Genomic DNA, 6,000 nt, shown 5'->3' on the forward strand with positions numbered 1-6,000 from the left:
TACACTTTGCTCTGCAACGGTGCTGTGTATTTGTATATGTTAGTTAGACGTTAAGTTTTAAGGACAATGACATTTGATTCGGTTTCAAACTAAAAAAGTGAAAAACTTCACTAGGCCATCCCTGCTGCCTTCCTATCTATGTAGAGACAAGCCTAGAGAGGCTTGATGCAGTTCTGAGGAACAAGGTGACAAAGAACATGTCATTGCTTATACCAGCTCTAGCCTTTCTCCAACTGAGAGGAACAATCAAAACTCAGCTCATTTTAGCTAGAGGATCTTGGGATGATGTCCTGATCCACCAATCTGAAAGCGGTAACCTTAAAGTCCTACCAAGACACTATCAGTAGAAGTGTTTAATATTGTGGTTTTTATTCAGCTCTGGTCTCCTTTTCTGGGATAAGATGATGTTACTATAAAAGTAGGCCACATCCCCATCACAACACTCAACCTTATAATGTAACTGAACATTTCATGTCATAAAGAGTTGCTGATTAGGAACAATCTTATTGGTGGAGGAGAGATTCAATAGGTCAAGAAACATCTGTCACACGGAGACTCAACAAAAGGGTTCAACATAAAAATAAGTTGTTGCGGTGATTCTTTATGCACTATGTTTCACAGTTCTACACAAATGCTCATTTAATGCACCTTTACTTAGGTATTCTGTCCAAACCAAACAGACCTTAAGAACCTTTCATTTTATACAGACTGATTGACTTCTTTGACAGTGGGTACACAGCCATAGGATCTGTGTGACAGTCCTATGGGCTTTCAGTGAGTGGCTGCCAGTACGATCCGCTCCGCGCTGGAGCTGACCAATGTCATATCACCAGTCCATGTATGGCAGCTGTTGAGAAATTGTCTTCTGAAAGCCTATAATTAATAACAATAATTATTCTATTATTAGTGTCCATTATTACTTTTATCAGTAGGAGCATTACATTTGCCATTACATTACAATTACTGTTACTGCCGCTGCTATCACTATTATTAATATTGCTATCACTGCATGTTGTTGTTCTTTTCCTCTGCGCTCTCTTTCTCTCTCTCTCTCTCCCAACCCAACCTGTCGAGGCAGATGGTCGCCCACCCTGAGGTCGGTTCTGCTTGAGGTTTCGGCCTCTTAAAAGGAAGTCGCCTTGCGTTTGCTCTTAGTGGGAATTGTTGGGTTTCTGTAAATGATTTTATAAAGAGAAGGTCTAGACCTGCTCTATTTGAAAGGTGCCTTGAGATAAAGTATATTGTGAATTGGCGCTATACAAATAAAAATTGACTTGACTTGACTGTGACTTGCTAATTAGGCAGATTTGTTTTTGCTCACCATATGGTGTCTTGTGGGATTTATGAACAGTTACACCCGACCTCTGAGGCTCCTAGCAGTTCCTAACTTCTGTCATGATGTGTGAATAAAGAGAGAGAAGTGGTGTTTAGGTCTGAGGCTGACTGGACAAGAAAATACCACTCTATTCTTTTCTGTTTGGTTTGATATAACAGATCAGTTCATGCAGTCTGTCAGTAATGGACACTGAGTCAACTACAGTGGTTCCTACACACATTATGAATGAATAATAATAATAATAATAATAATACATTTCATTTGGCAGCGCCTTTCACAGCACTCAATGACACTTTACAGAAGATTAAAAACACAATAAAAATAATAAAAACAACAGACAGTTAGAAAGAAAACAATGAAATTACGGTGAATATGCAGATTGAAACAGATGAGTTTTGAGTCTTGATCGGTAAACCGCGGGTAAAGAAACAATGTTACGGATGTCTGGTGATGTTATGGATGTCAGGTGGAGTGAAGTGAAGTGAAACAAAGTCATTCTTTTTTAGCAGACTAACATGAAGCTGCCAGTGTATAGAAGTTCAGCTTCTGACCTTGTTTTCTCAAATTATCATTGACACAGTGTTGTTATACACTACAATACATTTTTATTGAGAAAGTCTGTTCTAATAGAGTCAGCCACATTTCACACCATGTTTGTAACTTCATGAGTTGAAATTTCCAGCATAAACCCACAGGTATCACACATCCTTCAAGGTTTGCAGTTGCTGATTTGAAAGACAGTAAGCCTCCACTCAGTTGTTCACAACAACTGCTGCACACGACAACATTAGGACAGATGGAAAATCAAATATGAAAAAGATTGTGGATTTGCTGCAGTCTGAACTACCTCTGTGGATCACGCTGCTTGACCATGGATCTCAGCAAGAAACCCAGCCCTCCCATGCTCCCAGTGGTTGTGACAATAAACTCTATTCAGACTCATATGAGAATACCTAATGGAGGAGGTTAGAGGAAATAAGATGCAATAGAGCACGAAGTCCCGGCCGGTCCGAATATCAAAAAAAAGCTACAGGAGTCCTTGAGGGGGTTTCCAGGAGTTCTCAGCCAATGGTGAATTAATGCATATTTTTATTTTATTGAAATGTAATATAGTACATACAAACCCAATACATAAAGAGTAAAAAAGTATGTGGTATCTTCTAGCCTATCAAAATCACAACCTTGGACTAACACAGAAGAACCAAAAGCAATTACATCATCCCTGAAAAAGGAAGAGCTGTTTGGCTTTGACTGGAGGCCACAGGGGACAAAGACTCCACCAGTAAGAAAAGCACCTTGCTTTTAAATTAGTGGTATATTAAAGCCACACTAGCAGTGTGATTGTAAGCATGGCTCTGTTGTTTGATAAGTCTGTCCACCCCTTTGGTCCAGACTGAAATATCTACTCTACTAGTGAACTTACTGTCATTAAATCTTGTACAGACACTACACAGGGGATGAATCCCGCTAACTTTCCCTCTTGTGCCACTATGACGTTGACATTTGTGATTTTGAGTGACATTTCTAGCCTACTAATGGATTGACAGCCATTAAATATCATGTTCCCTTAAGGATAATTTAGATAGATAGATAGATAGATAGATAGATAGATAGATAGATAGATAGATAGATAGATAGATAGATAGATAGATAGATAGATAGATAGATAGATAGATAGATGGATAGATACTTTATTTATCCACTAGGGGAAATTTGTAACAACTTTGGTGATCATGTAACCAAAATTTTAATTTGGCTTAAGTTTGGTTTATGACCTGCAACACATTCGATTTCTTTCCCTGAACCTGGTAACTATTATACCTGCTAAACATCAGCATGGTAGCATTTTTCTACTGCTTTTCTATTGTGAGCATGTTAACATTCTGATGTTAGTATCAAAACAATGCTGTGCCTAGCTATAATCTCACTATGGAAGCCCTGAAAGGCAAATTATTGTTATTATTATTATTATTATTATTATTATTATTATTATTATTATTATTATTATTATTATTATTATTTCAGAGATTTTTGGCCAGGATAATTTTTATAAGTTTTTTTTTTTTCAACTGTAAAATCAACCCTTGACCATGCAGCATGAAAACAAACTCACAACCTCACCTCTGTATGATGCCTCTGGCATTCCCCTAGTGATGTATAAAAGTCCTCAGCTTATAACAATGATTTCAATGGCCTGAAAGAGCATGTTATCACCTGATAGGCAGTAGGGGTGTTGACAGTAGCAGTAAATCATCTACAAAATAATGAACATACTGAAGTGTCCAATGCAGGAGCTTTTCTGTGGCAGTCTCTGACCTCTGACTTTTCTGTGAAGAGGGACAGGGACAAAGAATGTCTTTTTTGGAAAAAGATACAAAAAGAAAACTAAAAAAACCCCACCATGTCAGCACCATTTAGCACCACAAACGTTGCATAAATATCTGATGCTGGTATTAACCATCTTATCCAATTACTCAATGTTTCTCCGCCTGCACTCAGGTAGAGAAACTAGATCTGCTACTATCAGGTGTCACTGAACTCTGGGAGCCCCACCCAACACCCCCACCTGCCTGCCCTATCAACCTGCCAGCTCCACTCAACCACCTGCCTGCTTTCTCATAAGCAGAAAGCCAGTTTGCTGAACACCCAGGAGCCTTTTTGGTGGATGTGGATAGAGAGAGGGATTGGCGGTTGACCCTTGCCCCATTGCTGCCTTTTTTCCAACACCAGAGACGCTACTGGACATGGAAGGTCCAAGGAAAAGCTATTGGTTGGCAGGAAAAAATGAAAATATCACTGATCAGTTCTGAGCCTGAATTAAAACATTTGTCTGCCTTCAGGCTTATTCTGAGATATGGAGCCTCAATGCTCTCAGCATCCACTGGGTTTAATAAAGACACCAGGCCTTTTATTTGACAAATTACAGATTAAGTCACACTTAAAAACCTCACTCACACAAATACGTCACAGGCACACAGAGGTTTATGACTAACACAGTTTTGATTTAAAAATATCAAACATAAGGTGATGATTTAAGCAAACAAGGAGACGTCATGACTGAAAAGATTAGTTTCAAGATTATGTTTCAATATGTGGACATATTGTGACGCCTTCTGCTCCTCTTGCAGGCTGGATTAAAGCCAAGAACTGTATTAAGCAATTCACAAAATCACAAGTAAATATGGTGTATTAACTAAAGGCACAGGATTATTCTAACACACAGATAATTGGGTAAATTGTAGCAGAGTTGGGTGAAAGGCCCAGATCTAAACTCCATCTACTTATATGTAGATCTTTCTTTGACACTCTAAATGTATATTGTGTATTTTTGCAATTCTGTCATGATGTCAGTAATGTATCCTTTTGCCTATCTGCCTGTGTTTTAAAATGTCAAGAAGTGTTCATTTCAGGAAGTGCTGAAAGCTCAAGCTTGCACCCTCTGAGTGACCCAGATGGCCTGTGCGTACCATGTGGAAGCTAAGTGGAAAGCTCAAAAAAACTTTGTCCATAATGCTGAGCTTCACAAATATTGAAATCTTCCAGCTTTAGTAAAACAACCATGTCGTAGGAACAAGAAAATAGGGTTGTTGCCACCACATCATGTTGCAATTCCGTCTCAGTTCAGCCTGCATCACAAACTGGAGGTGTGTGGTTTGGAAGAAGTTGACACGCTGGAAGGCACTACTGACTTGAATTATGGGAAATATAGGATCCAGCCTTTTTGAAGTCTGACCCATTCTAGGAACAACAAGTCGAAAACTCAGGATATCTTGACCTCTGCTGCTTTTCAAATTTCAATTATTTTTTCTTATTGTCCTGTCTCTTATGGAAATGTGCATGTAATTGGCTGAAATACCCCTTTAATGTCTGAAATACAGGAAAATGACATTTTTGACACTTCATGGTATAATGTGATATGAAAGATAGCAACTAGATGAAAAAGATCTTTTGACAATGACTTAATAGAAAAAAAGGGGCCAAAACGATAACTGTGTTATAGTGCCAGAGCTAAATCAAAGAGACAATAAAACTTATTGCCAGTTACTTTCCCCTCAATGTATGAAGAGAGAGAAGTGGGGGTGGGGGTATAAGAGAGCAGGGAAGGAAAGAGGAGAGGAGGAAACAAAAAGGGGAAAATAGGGGGAGGAGAGGGAAGGAGAGCAAGAGGAGGAGAGGCCAGCCAGGCCACACCTAAATGTACTCTGGATTCAAAAAAGCAACATCTCTCAGCAGCTTCACCAGCTCCACTTTCTCCCACAAGCTGTGATGATCTCAGCAATAAAGTAGCAGCCTGGACAATAACTGACTGACTGTATGTCTCTGTGTAAACCAGTGAAACTACTAGGTGTAGGTAGTGGGTCAGCAAACTGAATGATGAGACACAACTGAATTAAATTATTTGAGTTTACAGTTATAGTCTAGAAGAGTAGTATTTACTGACTTTTAACCAGTGTGTTTCTGAGGTACACACACGCACACAATAATAATATTAATGATAATAATACTAATAACAGCAAAGCAATAATATCTATATTGATATAAGAGAGAGAGAGAGAGAGAGAGAGAGAGAGAGAGAGGAGAGACAGAGAGAGAGAGAGATATAGTGGAGTGTTCAGTTGCATTAGCTTGCTTTTCTGATCTCAGGCATTCAAGCAAAGAAAACA

The 6,000-nt window shown here is 38.9% G+C and overlaps 1 protein-coding gene across 1 annotated transcript in view; it reads right to left on the reverse strand.

The window, feature by feature from the left end:
• Positions 1-6,000, reverse strand: part of smpd3 (sphingomyelin phosphodiesterase 3) — an 83,226-nt gene that overhangs the window by 76,729 nt on the left and 497 nt on the right. The gene's annotated exons all lie outside the window — the stretch shown is intronic.

The sequence above is a fragment of the Seriola lalandi genome, unplaced genomic scaffold (genome assembly GCF_002814215.2).
Source record: "Seriola lalandi dorsalis isolate HSWRI2012SDOR001 ecotype SW California unplaced genomic scaffold, Sedor1 jcf7180002055008, whole genome shotgun sequence".
Taxonomy (NCBI): domain Eukaryota; kingdom Metazoa; phylum Chordata; class Actinopteri; order Carangiformes; family Carangidae; genus Seriola; species Seriola lalandi.